This window comes from Hibiscus syriacus, unplaced genomic scaffold, assembly GCF_006381635.1.
Source record: "Hibiscus syriacus cultivar Baekdansim isolate YM2019G1 unplaced genomic scaffold, ASM638163v2 tig00018586_pilon, whole genome shotgun sequence".
In the NCBI taxonomy this organism is placed as follows: Eukaryota; Viridiplantae; Streptophyta; class Magnoliopsida; order Malvales; family Malvaceae; genus Hibiscus; species Hibiscus syriacus.
In genome coordinates, this window is record NW_024062441.1 from 391,519 (window position 1) to 409,832 (window position 18,314).

Consider the following 18,314-nt stretch of genomic DNA (forward strand, 5'->3'; position numbering starts at 1 on the left):
ATCCAAGTAGAGATATCTTGATAGATTCTTCGTAGCACCAATCTAGCAATAAAAGAATCACATAGACATCTCACATTGTACAAATGAGGATATCTCACTTGAAGGTATCCCAACGAGGAAATCACAATAAGAGGCGTCTCACCGCTACAATTAGCAAAAGGATTATGAGACATCTCGATGTTCTAATCAGTGAATGATAGGGAAGCGGTGGCGGGTTAATAAACGTTGCTCTTGTTGAAGAATCAAACCTAGAAAGCTCTAGACTCGATTAAGAACAAAGGGGATGAATAGGGGAAGGTGGCGTTAATAGATATGATTCTTTAGGGTTTCTTCAAGGCAATAAGATTAGAACAAAATAAACAAAAGATAAAGAAATTGAAAATAAAATAAGATAAGATAATAAAGAAATCAAAAGATCTCCCTTACGAAGGTGGACGGTAAAGATGATTGATGGTGCAGATGGATTTGTGGAAAAATAGATGGATAAGTGTCCTATCGAACCCTCCTAGTCGCAATGAAAAGGCAAACTCGATAAATGACTCTAACCAACCCTCCTAGTCGCGATGAAAAGGCAAATTGGAGTGTGAAGATTAATCTCCCTCACAAGAACTTGAAAGAACTCCAGGAGAAGAAGCTTCGAAGGCACAAGGCAATCAACACTTGTAAAAACGAACTCTCGTTGTATTATTAATCAAAGAAATCTTCTAATACAAAGTTTAATGAAGCCTCCTTTATATAGGAGCTGAGTTCTAAAGGTCCTAAATAACTAATGTATAAAATAATAATAAACTAAACATATCTTAACTCTAATTCCTAATAAAATAATAATAACTAAAGATAATATTTTTAACCCAACCTTAATTCCTAATAAAATAATAAATCTAATCCTAAAAGATAATGCATCATCCTATATTAAGTTATATTACAAATAATCAATAAAAATATTGAAAATTCGTAATATTTACAAAATCCCGTATAAGATTTTCTGCATGCACCATCTTCAGTAAAATGACTATATCTTGAGTTTCCGATATCGGATTGATGCGATTCAAGAACCGTTGGTAAGATAAGGGACAGACGGTTGTATCTCTAGAAGACATATCGACCAAATAAGATCAGGATCCCATTCAAAAACTCGTCGCAAGTACGCTGCTGTTCTGATCTTCTTTTCCAAAGCTTGGACAAGTGGATCATTTGGAAGAGTTATTACTTCTTCCTTTGATGTGAACCTTGTGATGCATGTATCATCCTCCCTTTCTTCAAAAAGATTCGACCTCGAATCTAAAACATTAAAGGGAGCAACATTAGAATAGTTTAATAATTCATTCACATTATGCTTACCGAATAGATATGCTTTGAATCTTCGAGACTTTGTTCTTCTAATAGGTTCGAGTAGAAACATTAGTCCAAAGAAGCATGTATTATGGACTCTGGTACATGTATCATTCCCCCACTCCTCAAAAGGATTCATACTCGAATCTGAAAATCCAAAAGAAAGAGATTTAGATGTGTTGAAAGAAAAACTTGTGAAACATTTACCAGGATCAATGTGATGTGTCTTTATGCGTTTTAGTCAAGGTTTGTTCTTTGTAGGAACTGATTTCTTGTAGTCTTGAAATCCTATTTTGCATACAAGTCTTGTAATCTGATGTTTTGGTTGAATTTCAACATGGCGCCGGCCAATGTTGGCTTTCTGTATGATTATTTCAGATAATTTATCCATGGTTTTATTCATGTGTGGCGAGAATGAGTGTTTAAAAACCATGTCAACTGGTTTGTTAAAGTAATCCCTTAAGTCTCCTAAGTGTGGTTCATGAATTAATGATTCCCAGGAGGAGATTTGTGGACTGTAGAACCTGTTTAGTTGTCAAGGAAACTCATATACAAGATAAAGCTCATTAAAAACACTTTTAAAAGTATGGGTAGAAATATCAGAAATATCTGAGTTATCGTGATATACATCTTTGATATGTTCAATTCTCGGAATAGTAGTATGAGTTTGATAGGTAAGAGTATACCTTCGTGGTAGTGTATCGTCTATTGTGTTTTGCTTACCTCGGTATGTTACGCACTTAAAGGAGTTGTGTTTAGTATGGATGACAACTTCACGAGCCTTACCTTGTAAGAAGGAGAAGAAATACGTTACAATGTCATTAAAATGAGTAATAAAATATTTACCTTTGGACTCTCGTAAATCGTGACTCTTCATTGGTATGGCATAGTGATTAGGGCTTTCAGGTGGTAACCCGTCAGGAGGGTCACCTAGCACTATTCGACAACTCTTGGCGATGGAAGATGGTGTGGGCTAGTCTTGTGTTGCTTTTACTTTCTCATCATTTACATGGATTCCCTGTGCACGAACTATAAAGCATGTGGAATTGTTCAAGTCATGTTTCGTCATTAAGATGACGTTACGACTAAGGCTTTCATGGATATAGCCTTTTTGTAACAAATCTAACTCTTTGGTTTCTTCGAGATTGTATGTTTGACGAGGTATGATGGAACCTTGAATTAGATTGGTTTGGTGTTGTTTTCCTTTTTCCAGTGGTAATCCGTCAGGTGGATCACCTAATTCTTCTCGAAAATCCTATAACAAAGATGAAAACACACTAGGCAAATCCTTGTTAATGTTAGAAATCGAAACAATTGATTCTCTAAAGCAAACAAGGATGGAAGGTTGTTTGTAAAGAAGGTTCTCTCTCAATTCTTTTGTGCTCACACATATATTTTGAGTCACTCTTTTCTTCTCATAATTAGGTTCACTCACCTCCCATGGGTCATTATTCTTTTGGCTTTTGTAACTAGTGACCTCTTTTTCTTTTGCCTCTTTCTCAGCTTTTTCTTTTTTTGCTTTCCCTACCTCCTCACAAATTATCATTTGATCTTTAGGGGCTGGAAGTGTGTCATTCTTTGTTGGTCGTTCTTTCTCCTTGTCAAGTTTGTCATCTCTTGGCTTTTTCAGAAAAGATGGAGTAGAAGATGAGGAAGGATTTGAAGGATTACCTGGTAAGATGATGAAGTACCTTGGTAATGTTCACTGAATCGAGATCTCCTTTGGATTTGTGCTTCGATTGTTATTGCTTTCTTTAGTGTATCTTCAAGGTTTTCGTACCCTTGTAGATCAAGAAGATCAATGATGTTTGAGTTCAAGCCGATGATGAATCTTGACACGGTGACTTCTTCTTTTTCGGTTATGTTAGCCCTATTGAGTAAGGACTGCATCTCCTTGTAGTAATCTTCAACTGAACTTCTACCTTGTCGAAGTCGGTGTAGTCGTTGTTTAACTTCTCGTGTATAATGTGCCGGTAAGAATCGGTTCCTCATGGTTTGTTTGAGGTTGGTCCAAGAAGTGATTGTTGGAATTTGGAAGTTCTGGATCTTTTTCCTTGTTTGCATCCACCAAGTTCGAGCATATCCTTCAAATTGTATGGTGATGAGGTGAACTTGTTTAGCTTGGGGGCAGTCATGGTATGCGAACATGAGATCAACTTTTCCTTCCCATTCGATGTACCTGTCTGGATCGTTGTCTCCTTTGAAAGACGGGATCATGAACTTTGGTTTTGCAAAGAGTTCGGGTGCTTGGAAACGTGGTTGTTCTCGCCCGGGTACCAAAAGTTTAGCATTGTTTGGACTTGGATTCTGGTTTGGTAGATCCAGTTGTGGTTCTTGTCGTTCTCTCACGATTTCATCAAATCTTTCAACTTGAGTCGTGAGTCGGGCAAGTGTGGCTAAGATAGCCGTAAGTGTCTTGTTGTTATTGTCGCCCATTCTGAAATCATAACACTCAAAAGAAAATTTTAAAGTAAAATAAAAATAAAAGAAAGAAAATTCAACAAAGCAAGAAACCTCACAAGTCACTCCAAGAAAGTAACACAACGAGAGGCAAGTAAGCCGATCTTGTACTCTTTAAAACTCACTTTACCAAGTAGTCTTTCACAGTTCGTATCGGAGTTTGATTACTAGCAAAGGCGATAAAAAAACCTAAAAGTTCTAAGAGGCCAAACAAGGGTTAGACTCCAAGAGAACGAGAATGCAAATAAGGAAGAAGTATGCAAACTCTTTAGTCCTACTAACACAAGGAAGATAATGTGTTAGATAATGCAAAAGAACAATAACAGGGGAAAACAAAAGAACCTAAAGCACTAAGAGTCAAAGAAAAAAAAGAATCAAACCAGAAAACCTAGAAAACGCTGGATCAACTTGAGCAACGTTTTTGAGGGGGTTACCGGTATCCAAAAATTCTGGAAAAATTCTTGAACGTCTTTAGATGTGTCAAGAAACCACCTGTAAATTTTCAGAACCAAATACCTTCAGTAGTATCCAGTAGACTCTGTTGAACGGTGAGTCCTCAAACAATATATTTTTCTTGATCGCTTTGTTCGAAGTTGTTCTTGATCTCCAAAAATTCTGATTTTTTGTGTGAATGATATCCAATATATGGAGTTTCAATCTGGAAATTTTCACCACAAAATTCCTCCTGTAGCATTTTCAAGAAATTTGACAATATTCTAGACCGAATCTGTCGATAAAACTTGAATGATGTATTTGAAGGATCTAATGAACTTTGATCGAAGTGAATTTTGGACTGGAGATTAAAATTAAGACGAATATGATATCTGGAGAAAATCAGCCCTAAATACCTTCGTTTGCAATTTGTTTTGAAATTTTGGCTTTTTTTTTTGAAAAAAAATAGCAAACTAACAAGAAGGATTTGAATCTAAATTAAAATTAAATAAAAATAACCTGAAACGATAAATCTTCTCTGAACTAGCTCCGTTGGGGTACCTTGACGGTGTTGTGTGCAAGAACAAACAAGATTGCTTTCTTCTTTCCAAGAATCGGCCCAAATCTGATACCAATTAATAGGGAAGCGGTGGCGGGTTAATGAACGTTGCTCTTGTTGAAGAATCAAACCTAGAAAGCTTTAGACTCGATTAAGAACAAAGGGGATGAATAAGGGAAGGTGGCGGTAATAGATAGGATTCTTTAGGGTTTTTTCAAGGCAATAAGATTAGAACAAAATAAACAAAAGATAAAGAAATTGAAAATAAAATAAGATAAGATAATAAAGAAATCAAAAGATCTCCCTTACGAAGGTGGACAGTAAAGATGATTGATGGTGCAGATGGATTTGTGGAAAAATAGATGGATAAGTGTCCTATCGAACCCTCCTAGTCGCAATGAAAAGGCAAACTCGATAAATGGCTCTAACCAATCCTCCTAGTCGCGATGAAAAGGCAAATTGGAGTGTGAAGATTAATCTCCCTCACAAGAACTTGAAAGAACTCCAGGAGAAGAAGCTTCGAAGGCACAAGGCAATCAGCACTTGCAAAAACGAACTCTCGTTGTATTATTAATCAAAGAAATCTTCTAATACAAAGTTTAATGAAGCCTCCTTTATATAGGAACTGAGTTCTAAAGGTCCTAAATAACTAATGAATAAAATAATAATAAACTAAACATATCTTAACTCTAATTCCTAATAAAATAATAATAACTAAAGATAATATTTTTAACCCAACCTTAATTCCTAATAAAATAATAAATCTAATCCTAAAAGATAATGCATCATCCTATATTAAGTTATATTACAAATAATCAATAAAAATATTGAAAATTCGTAATATTTACAAAATCCCGTATAAGATTTTCTGCATGCACCGTCTTCAGTAAAATGGCTATATCTTGAGTTCCTGATATCGGATTGATGCGATTCAAGAACCGTTGGAAAGATAAGGGACAGACGGTTGTATCTACAGCAGACATGTCGACTAAATAAGATCAAGATCCCATTCAAAAAGTCGTTGCAAGTCTGCTGCTGTTCTGATCTTCTTTTCCAAAGCTTGGACAAGTGGATCATTTGGAAGAGTTATTACTTCTTCCTTTGATGTGAACCTTGTGATGCATGTATCATCCTCCCTTTCTTCAAAAATATTCGACCTCGATTCTGAAACAATAAAGGGAGCAACATTAGAATAGTTTAATAATTCATTCACATTATGCTTACCGAATAGATATGCTTTGAATCTTCGTGACTTTGTTCTTCTAATAGGTTCGAGTAGAAACATTAGTCCAAAGAAGCATGTATTATGGAATCTGGTGCATGTATCATTCCCCCACTCCTCAAAAGGATTCGTCCTCGAATCTGAAAGTCCAAAAGAAAGAGATTTAGATGTGTTGAAAGAAAAACTTGTGAAACATTTACCAGGATCAATGTGATGTGTCTTTATGCGTTTTAGTCAAGGTTTCTTCTTTGTAGGAACTGATTTCTTGTAGTCTTGAAATCCTCTTTTGCATACAAGTCTTTTAATCTGATGTTTTGGTTGAATTTCAACATGGCGCCGGCCACTGTTGGCTTTCTGTATGATTATTTCAGATAATTTCTCCATGGTTTTATTCATGTGTGGCGAGAATAAGTGTTTAAAAACCATGTCAACTAGTTTGTTAAAGTAATCCCTTAAGTCTCCTAAGTGTGGTTCATGAATTAATGATTCCTAGAAGGAGATTTGTGGACTGTAGAACCTGTTTAGTTGGCAAGGAAACACATATACAAGATAAAGCTCATTAAAAGCACTTTTAAAAGTATGGGTAGAAATATCAGAAATATCTGAGTTATCGTGATATACATCTTTGATATGTTCAATTCTCGGAATAGTAGTATGAGTTTTATAGGTAAGAGTATACCTTCGTGGTAGTGTATCGTCTATTGTGTTTTGCTTACCTCGGTATGTTACGCACTTAAAGGAGTTGTGTTTACTATGGATGACAACTTCACGAGCCTTACCTTGTAAGAAGGAGAAGAAGTACGTTACAATGTCATTAAAATGAGTAATAAAATATTTACCTTTGGAATCTCGTAAACCGTGACTCTTCATTGGTATGGCATAGTGATTAGGGCTTTCAGGTGGTAACCCGTCAGGAGGGTCACCTAGCACTATTCGACAACTCTTGGCGATGGAAGATGGTGTGGGCCAGTCTCGTGTTGCTTTTACTTTCTCATCATTTACATGGATTCCCTGTGCACGAACTATAAAGCATGTGGAGTTGTTCAAGTCATGTTTCGTCATTAAGATGACGTTACGACTAAGGCTTTCATGGATATAGCCTTTTTGTAACAAATCTAACTCTTTGGTTTCTTCGAGATTGTATGTTTGACGAGGTATGATGGAACCTTGAATTAGATTGGTTTGGTGTTGTTTTCCTTTTTCCAGTGGTAATCCGTCAGGTGGATCACCTAATTCTTCTCGAAAATCCTATAACAAAGATGAAAACACACTAGGCAAATCCTTGTTAATGTTAGAAATCGAAACAATTGATTCTCTAAAGCAAACAAGGATGGAAGGTTGTTTGTAAAGAAGGTTCTCTATCAATTCTTTTGTGTTCACACATAGATTTTGAGTCACTCTTTTCTTCTCACAATTAGGTTCACTCACCTCCCATGGGTCATTATTCTTTTGGCTTTTGTAACTAGTGACCTCTTTTTCTTTTGCCTTTTTCTCAGCTTTTTCTTTTTTTGCTTTCCCTACCTCCTCACAAATTATCATTTGATCTTTAGGGGCTGGAAGTGTGTCATTCTTTGTTGGTCGTTCTTTCTCCTTGTCAGATTTGTCATCTCTTGGCTTTTTCAGAGAAGATGGAGTAGAAGATGAGTAAGGATTTGAAGGATTACCTTGGTAAGATGATGAAGTACCTTGGTAATGTTCACTGAATCGAGATCTCCTTTGGATTTGTGCTTCGATTGTCATTGCTTTATTTAGTGTATCTTCAAGGTTTTTTTACCCTTGTAGATCAAGAAGATCAATGATGTTTGAGTTCAAGACGACGACGAATCTTGACACGGTGACTTCTTCTTTTTCGGTTATATTAGCCCTATTGAGTAAGGACTGCATCTCCTTGTAGTAATCTTCAACTAAACTTCTACCTTGTCGAAGTCGGTGTAGTCGTTGTTTAACTTCTCATGTATAATGTGTCGGTAGGAATCGGTTCCTCATGGTTTGTTTGAGGTCGGTCCAAGAAGTGATTGTTGGAATTTGGAAGTTCTGGATCTTTTTCCTTGTTTGCATCCACCAAGTTCGAACATATCCTTCAAATTGTATGGTGATGAGGTGAACTTGTTTAGCTTGGGGGCAGTCATGGTATGCGAACATGAGATCAACTTTTCCTTCCCATTCGATTTACCTGTCTGGATCGTTGTCTCCTTTGAAAGACAGGATCATGAACTTTGGTTTTGCAAAGAGTTCGGGTGCTTGGAAACGTGGTTGTTCTCGCCCGGGTACCAAAAGTTTAGCATTGTTTGGACTTGGATTCTGGTTTAGTAGATCCAGTTGCGGTTCTTGTCGTTCTCTCATGATTTCATCAAATCTTTCAACTTGAGTCGTGAGTCGGGCAAGTGTGGCTAAGATAGCCGTAAGTGTCTTGTTGTTATTGTCGCCCATTCTGAAATCATAACACTCAAAAGAAAATTTTAAAGTAAAATAAAAATAAAAGAAAGAAAATTCAACAAAGCAAGAAACCTCACAAGTCAGTCCAAGAAAGTAACACAACGAGAGGCAAGTAAGCCGATTTTGTACTCTTTAAAACTCACTTTACCAAGTAACAAGGGTTAGACTCCAAGAGAACGAGAATGCAAATAAGGAAGAAGTATGCAAACTCTTTAGTCCTACTAACACAAGGAAGATAATGTGTTAGATAATGCAAAAGAACAATAACAGGGAAAAACAAAAGAACCTAAAGCACTAAGAGTCAAAGAAAAAAAAGAACCAAACCAGAAAACCTAGAAAATGCTGGATCAACATGAGCAACGTTTTTGAGGGGGTTAACGGTATCCAAAACTTTTGGAAAAATTCTTGAATGTCTTTCGATGCGTCAAGAAACCACCTGTAAAATTACAGAACCAAATACCTTCAGTAGTATCCAATAGACTCTGTTGAACGGTGAGTCCTCAAAGAATCTGTTTTTCTTGATCGCTTTGTTCGAAGTTGTTCTTGATCTCCAACAATTCTGATTTTGTGTGTGAATGATCTCCAATATATGGAGTTTCAATCTGGAAATTTTCACCACAAAATTCCTCCTTTAGAATTTTAAAGAAATTCGACAATATTCTAGACCGAATCTGCCGATAAAACTTGAATGATGTATTTGAAGGATCTAATGAACTCTGATCGAAGTGAATTTTGGACTGGAGATTAAAATTAAGACAAATATGATATCTGGAGAAAATCAGCCCTAAATACCTTCGTTTGAATTTTTTTTTTAAATTTTGGCTTTTTTTTTGAAAAAAATAACAAACTAACAAGAAGGATTTGAATCTAAATTAAAATTAAATAAAAATAACCTGAAACGATAAATCTTCTCTGAACTAGCTCCGTTGAGGTATCTTGACGGTGTTGTGTGCAAGAACAAATAAGATTGCTTGTTTCTTTCCAAGAATCGGCCCAAATCTGATATCAATTGATAGGGAAGCGGTGGCGGGTTAATGAACGTTGCTCTTGTTGAAAAATCAAACCTAGAAAGCTCTAGACTCGATTAAGAACAAAGGGGATGAATAGGGGAAGGTGGTGGTAATAGATAAGATTCTTTAGGGTTTCTTCAAGGCAATAAGATTAGAACAAAATAAACAAAAGATAAAGAAATTGAAAATAAAACAAGATAAGATAATAAAGAAATCAAAAGATCTCCCTTACGAAGGTGGACGGTATAGATGATTGATGGTGCAAATGGATTTGTGGAAAAATAGATTGATAAGTGTCCTATCAAACCCTCCTAGTCGCAATGAAAAGGCAAACTCGATAAATGGCTCTAACCAACCCTCCTAGTCGCGATGAAAAGGCAAATTGGAGTGTGAAGATTAATCTCCCTCACAAGAACTTGAAAGAACTCCAGGAGAAGAAGCTTCGAAGGCACAAGGCAATCAGCACTTGCAAAAACGAACTCTCGTTGTATTATTAATCAAAGAAATCTTCTAATACAAAGTTTAATGAAGCCTCCATTATATAGGGGCTGAGTTCTAAAGGTCCTAAATAACTAATGAATAAAATAATAATAAACTAAACATATCTTAACTCTAATTCCTAATAAAATAATAATAACTAAAGATAATATTTTTAACTCAACCTTAATTCCTAATAAAATAATACATCTAATCCTAAAAGATAATGCATCATCCTATATTAAGTTATATTACAAATAATCAATAAAAATATTGAATATTCGTAATATTTACAAAATCTCGTATTAATTCCGTATAAGATTTTCTGCATGCACCGTCTTCAGTAAAATGGCTATATCTTGAGTTCCCGATATCGGATTGATGCGATTCAAGAACCGTTGGAAAGATAAGGGACAGACGGTTGTATCTCCAGAAGACATGTCGACCAAATAAGATCAGGATCCTATTCAAAAAGTCGTCGCAAATTTGCTGTTGTTCTGATCTTCTTTTCCAAAGCTTGAACGAGTGGATCATTTGGAAGAGTTATTACTTCTTCCTTTGATATGAACCTTGTGATGCATGTATCAGTGAAGGAATCTAATGATTCACCCTTTTCTGATTTGGATGAAGAGTCCTAAAAAATTGACATCTGATGTTTTACGAGTATAGACTCATCCAACCAGTAGAGCCTCTAATGTTTCACAAGAAAAGACTCAATTTAAACATTGTCATCATAAAATAAAATAAAATAAATAAATAATAATATTATGCATAATGAAGAATGTTGAAAAATCTCAACTGAGAAACAAATCATAACCGCAATACACTAAGTAATAATAACAATACTATTTTATGTGAAAATTTAGAAATTAGTGGGTTGATGTTGTGCGTCTCCCTCATCCGGTGTCATCCTTGGGCAATGTTTTCCCATCGTTGTCCACTACATGATGAGTTTCAACCCATGCAGCTTCTTGGTTATGCATGGAAACCTTTCTCTTTGTCTTCTCACAAGTATTCCTTCTAACTCTATCCCTGTCAGGTCTGCTTGTAATCCTTTTCTTTCTCTTATTGGTTGGGTCTTGATCCAAATCTAGGTATGAGGTTGTTTATTTTGGATCACCCCATTATTGATTTTTTTTACTGAAATATAAAAATCATGCTCACCACACCAATGTTGATGTACAGCGAATGAAATGGTGATTTAGGGTGATTAGATGGTGGTGATGGGTTGATTGACTGATTATAGTTCATCTCTTCTTATATGAATTGAGGGGCATATTCCAACGAAAGAGATCAAAGATAAAGTTTCCATAAGGATTTTCCTTAGGGAGAAAAAAAGAAAAAAAGTCTCTTAACCTACAAATATCGTCCCTAAGAGAGAGAAAGAGAGTGAATTCCATTACATACTCTATGTCTTTGAGACGAGGTACGGGAGGCAAATGTCTATTAATACGTAACGTTAGGATCATATTGAATCTATCTCATTAGTCAATCAATTGTTTAGCAATAAAATGTTTCTCTTTCAGAATATCTCATCTATTTATTAATAAATTGATAAATAATAATTGAAAGTGTGACTCATGATCAAGGATGTGTTCTGAACTCACGACAGCAAAATGGGTTTATAGCGGCATTTTTGCGGCGTTTGCGGGAAAGCGTCGCAATAGCCATAACCTATAGTGGTGTTTTTACAAAAAAAACGACGCAATAGAAGGATATCTAGCGGCGCTTTTTGCAAAACGCTGCTAAAAACGTATTTTAGTGGTGTTTCTAGAAAGTGTCGCAGTAGTCATGCACCTATAGTGGCGTTTTCAATACAAACTCTGCAATATACTAATATATGGGTGTCTTTTTGTTCATTGTGTGAATTTTTAAATTGAATACTTCAAGTTATATATTACTTTAATTTTCAATATCTAAGAATTTTGTGTACCCTTTCTGCATAAGTTCAATATATATAAAAGTTAAAATTTCTAACAATGTGCAGTGTGCTAAAGTGGTCTCACTCGCTGGTTTGGGTCTTTAGAAATATCAAGTTCATCATACACTTCCTATTTTCTAATCTTCATGTCAGGGTATATCTGAAGTATTTCTTTTTCTTTTTTTGATCTGTTTCATTACCTTAGAATTTTCTATCTGTCTTGATCTTCATGTCCAGATTAACAAGCATATCACTGCTTCATATGTATAAGTAGTATGAAATTCAGTCGGTGTTATGTGACTCAAGTTTAAGTCAAACAAAATCTTGAAAATATCTCGAGTCAGGAAAATATGCTAACAAAAACCAGAAATTACAGTATTCCTCTAATGCCGATATGATTTATTAAGCCATCATGCTAACATAGTTACTATCAAGTTCTATTTTTTGTTTCTTTAAGATATGAAACTCTGGTATCGTAAAGTTTTGATTTTCTTCAAATGTTGACATTACTATGCTATTTCAGATGTTATCAAGCTTCTATTGTATGTCTATTGAGGTAAAAAGTTTCTGGCTTTATTTTAACTTTAATTTTATTTTTGGTAAGTCCAGATTTACTAACAAACTTGCTTCAGCGTTTAATTTTAGTTAAGGTGTAGTCTTAAAGTTGATCAATAGATTTGAGATTAGAGTATCTAGTGCTTGTTGGAATAAGATTACTACAAAACCAGAAATAATAATTTAACTCTTATTGTTAATACAATATTGTACAGAAAACACTATTTTCTTCATATTTTAATGTGTAAATGGTATTAATAAAAAATGTCTAAAATGGTAATAAAGCTATATATATACTATCTCTCTTTTCTTTCACCCTCCTTAGGTAAATTCTTATTAATGAAAAGGAAGAAGATATAAATGAAACTCCTATTTGCAAACTTATTTTAAATACTTTGTAAATTCAATGGTTTGAATTTATATCTTAATTGAGTAATTTATAATGTTATCATTTATATATGTTGATGTCGTCAAATATATATATTAATAGATTGTTGTCGGTATTTACTAATATTGTTGTTTGTTTATTGTAGATATTATGCCTATGAGAAAATTAAGTGATTTGCGGATTGTTCGAGCTCCTACAGAGGAGGAAAAAACAAATAATGAAGACTCGATTGGTGTTGGATCTACATAAGTTCCGAATACAATTGAAGAAACTGTAGAAATTGAAGGTAATGTTCGAATCTTTATTTAAATGGTGACTGATTTTCTTATTGACTTGATTTTGAAAACCTACACTAAATTATTTCTTATGCTGAAAATGGTCAAAGGTACAAAAGTAGAGGTCGTACGATAATGAAAGAATTGTACCAACTTCCTCTTAGGGACCACGTGAGAGTTTCAAGTAACAATATCGGTCAATCTATTGGGACAAAAGAACGTGTCATATTGCACGAAATGCAAGGCTTCTACCAATCAATTATGAGTCATGGCGTGAGATGCTGAATAGTAGCAAAAACCAGGCTGTGGATTGTATTAATGTAATAATTTCATTGTAACAAATTATTCATTGTAGTTCAATAGTAATATATATATTTACTTTCAACACTTGTGTAAATTATAGGAGGAATTTTATTTAGAGGTCTCAGATGAATATTTGAAGCAAGCGTTAGGAAAGAAATGGAGATACCACAATAGTTTCTTTAAAAATAAAAATTTAAAAACAATCTCAGCCTTGAAGGAAATCTGCAAAATGTCCCACTTGGAATGCTTAGATATCAATGGGAAGATACATTCAGGTTTTGGAGTTCAAAGTAAGGAGAGGTATGACACTTTAAAAATAATATTATGTCACTATATTATTGACTTTATAAGTCATGTGGAGTTCAAATTTTAGGACTGAGAGGACGTTGGTATTGCTAGTAGACAACAAGTATTCACGTTTTAATTATGATTATTCATATAGTCATTTTAAGTTGGTAGCATATAGTAATTAACATTTTTTATATTATTTATTACTTTTTTTAAGTATTAATTTATATTCTACATTGTAGGAAATCACGTCCGACAATAGAGTTGGACGAATAAAGCTCTTCGAAATGACACATACAAAAAAATGGCTCTCATATGGCTCTTGAAGCTGCATAAATTATGGTATATTTAATGGACATAAAATTTTTATTATGTTATATTTATAGTATAAAATTTTGTATTTTAAATAATTTTTGAATTTGTTATATATTCTTAACTGATTATCAAAAAAAATTGAGCGATAAAAGGGTAAAGTATGAAGCTATGGCTTCATCCCATGCTTTTATTAATGCGGAGGAGATTGAAAATCAAGTTATTGCTGAAGTTTTCGGTCCTGAAAGATATGGTCGAGTTCGCTGTTAGGGATCATTCGTTACTCTAACCAAATATTTTGGATCCAACTCGTCTTAGTACATGCCATCACACAACCAATCTTCTCAACAAGAAGTTATTCGATTAAAACAACAGCTGAGTCAAGTTGATGAAAAAATTTCTCAAATGAAAGCCGAAGCTGAAGCGAGAGAAGCATCGACAGAAGCAGAGAGAGAAGCAGCATTTCAGGAAAAAAAATATGAAGAACTTCAAAAACAAATTGAAGCTATGAGGCAGATAATGCATCATAATGAAACGAAGAATTCATCATTCTTGGTGTTTTCTTAGGTTAATGCTTCCTTTATGTTATTGAAAAATGTTGAAATACATTATATTTAACTTGGATGTTTGTAAACTTTGATTTATTTATGTTTTTATGTATTACTACTTTATTCAAATCGTAATTAAATTTATTGTCAGTTGTTGGATATTGTTACAGGTTAAATCTGGGTAATACAAAATAACAAAAAGATATGTTGAAAATCAGTTTCGATTAGAGACATTTTAGGGGCAAAACGTCATTAATGGAGTGCATATTTGGCGGCTTTTTAGGAATAAACGCCGCTAAATAACCAACCTATTGCGACGTTTGTGCCTGAAACATTGCTAAATATCAAATCTATTACGTTAATAAATGTGTATAGTTGTCGTCGCCTGACCTGGCTCGTGTTTGTGCTCGTGCAATTTATGTTTACTCATTTTGAATAATTTCCATATTATTTTCTTTCATATTTTTTACCCTTATTTTTCTACTTTTTTCATTTCAGTCCATTTTTAAGAATTCTGACTTTTTTGTGTGTCACGTAAGTAGAAGACACTTCTTGCAAAAATAGCCTTCTGAAAAGAGCTTTTATATGAAGCGTCTTTCGTTTACATGGTACAAAAGGGTGCTAGATTAAAAAATAATCTAAAATGAGTGTTAAAATGATAAATTATTTTTAAATGATGTATATTTAAATAAAAAAACAAACAAATAAGCTCATTGTTTTGAAACATTACTTTAAAAAACATAAAATTTAGTTCGTAACATTCAACCAGAGTCATCATTTTGATCTCAGAAATCTCAATTCTAAAGCTGCTAACAATTTATCAAACAACAATCCTATTTAAGACCACAAAGGTGTTTCAAGGAACAAATGGTTCTAATCATGGATCTATCCTCACTCAGAATAAAACCCTAGATGGGAATATAACACAAGAAAAACCTTCAACTGATGGTTTGTAAATATGTAAAAGGGAAGCTGGCGTTCTCAATTAGCTATCAAAGCCTCAAAGGAGATCTACAATATTACTAGATAACAGGCAGAAGATTGATGAAAGTACCAATCAAAGCCCTTTTTTCCAAGTTAAAAAAGAAAATTTAAGGCTAATTATGATCTGCTTGTAGATAACAAGAAGGGTCGTATTCAGAAGCTGCCACAAATGATCATTCATCACTGCAAAAATGGAACGAAGATAAGAAATGAGTAGGGTATGATATTTACCTGAATATATCCTTATCAGAAATCACAAGGGTTTTACAAAGAGAAGCCAACAGAGCCCAGTTGGCAGTATGTCCACCTCCATGAAAGGGGCTGTGGTTCTATGATCGGAGGTGGACAAAATGCCAATAAAATCTGTAAGAATCCCTTTGCTAAACACCCATGAAAAGCAGAAACCGATCCTTGTACTCAATCAACGAGGGAGAAGATGAATATTAAGCGGTGCTTAAGAGACTTGTTGGTTATTATTATCAAATCAAATAAGGACAAAACTACAGCAAAATCTCACCTTTATAGCAGCTTTTTGTTTAAGGGAAAACATGGGTTTTGCCACAACTTTATGGTCTAGACCGTTTCATCGTTTAGAAGAGGCACAGGGGGGGTATGGCCATGGAGGAGCTGGACAGGCAAGTATTTTTCTACCCACATGGGAAATTGAATTCAATTATTCAAGTTATGTACATTGGATGAACTAATCAAGTACGTAATTTAATGGTCAATAGCAAATTAAATCGTCCTTGTTTTTACATTGGTGCTAGTTGGCATGAGAAGTTGATGATATATGCGTACAACGTTTAATCAAATGATTTTGTGGGTGTCAACAGGTTGGTTCAAGTGGTAATAAGTTTGATATTAATTTTTTTTTAGACAAGTAAAATTTTATTTATCCAAGTAAAAGTCAATACAAAGAACCCAGTCAAGGATCAAAGAAAGCTATGTACAACAAAAGAATGTTAACCTATACCCCAATTGTTACAAAGTAGAGAGTTAACATGATCCATTCTATTGAGGTCTCTATTGCTAAGTTGAGCACCTACAATGTCTTTAATGGAGCTTAACAATTCTTCAATAGTTCTTGCTCTTCCTTGAAAGATCCTTTGATTTCTTTCCTCCCATATAGTGTAGATGAAGGAACATCAAGCAATCTTCAATATGGAAGTTAGAAGGGATTTACCTTTCCAAGAAGAAGAAGCCCATGAAAGCATTTCATCCCATGACATATGCGGCTTGGATAGGTGATTGAGAGTTAAGATAGCTTTCCATAAGCTGGTTGTTGTTGAACAATCAGCAAATAAATGGCTTCTGGATTCATTAGAATCAGTACAAAGAACACAAGAGACAGTAGTGGTAATTCCCATACGAGAGAGTCTGTCTCTAGTTGGAAGTTTGTCAAGGATAGTCATCCAAGAAATAATGCTTAGTTTAGGAATGTGAAGGGGAAACCAGATAAGCTTGTGCCATGGGACCTTAGTATGTTTAATTATTATCTCCTCCCAAATGCGTTTAGTAGTCAGTGCACCTGCATCAAGAATAAGGATTGCCTCTGCTTTTAATTTTAAGAGTCTTTTGAAGCTCAAACTAGCAGTGTTAATTTCAGTCATAACTCTAAATTCTTTGCCTTTTATAACATAGCTGTAGGTCCAAGCTATCCATAACTCTAAAGTTTGATATTATTTATGAATGTATCGAGTTTAAGGTTTTATGTGCAGAAAATCCCTATTGAGAAACTCACCCATCAAAGACAGGTCTACGACACAAATTGATATGGAATAATCAATGCAAAGCTCTGGGGAACCGGGAGGAAACCAAAATAAAATGATTTTGTTGGCTTTTATATATATATATATATAATTGGGGAGAAACAAGTTTCGAATCTAATTAAGGGGATGTCATTTAATTATGAGAACAATTTGATTGTAATTTTATTAAATATTTTTAAGTTAAACTCAACCTGAAGCCACAATGTTAATCTTTATTATAATAAATTTTAAGTGAATTAGTGTAAGGTGTTAATTGATATGAAATCATTTAAGAAATGATTAAATTATTATTATTTGAAAGATAATTGACAATATAAAAAATATTTTTATCTGTTTATATTTTTATATAAATTTTAAATAAATTAATATTGCTACAAAAGTATTTCTCTATCTTTTTATATAAATTCTAAATGAGCTGATATTGTTATAAGAGTATTCTGTTTTTCACAATTTTATATAAACTTTAAATAAAAGAAGTAAAAATAATTATTTGAAGATGAAACACAAGATTGATTGAATCATTTACAAATTCCTTACCATTTTCACTCATAATAATTTATTTTTATTAATTTTTAGAAACAAATTATTTTCCATAAAAATATTTTGTTCACCCACGTCCACGTAAATTAAGAGAAAAAATCAACCTCGTTAAGTTATTAAAGAAATTAAATTTTGTCACATTCATGATGCAAGTGAGAAAAAATTACAAAAAACAATATATTTTGTAAAATTTTATGGATAGTATTAGGAGTAATAGAAATTTAAACACAAATCTTACTAAACACGTACTCGGTCTTTAAATATTAGTATAAAAATATAGATATAAAATATAAAAAATATTATAAAGCCATTAATTATAATTCAAAATAAGGATAATACAATTTTTATTATTAGTATATATATATATATAAAAGTAAATAGTGTCATCTAAACTTTCTATAAAATATCTATAAATAAATTATAATATATGTTTGATCTTTAGCTTAATCAAAAAAATATTATTTTTTCTAAAGAAATAAAAGTCACTAGTTTTATTAAAATAA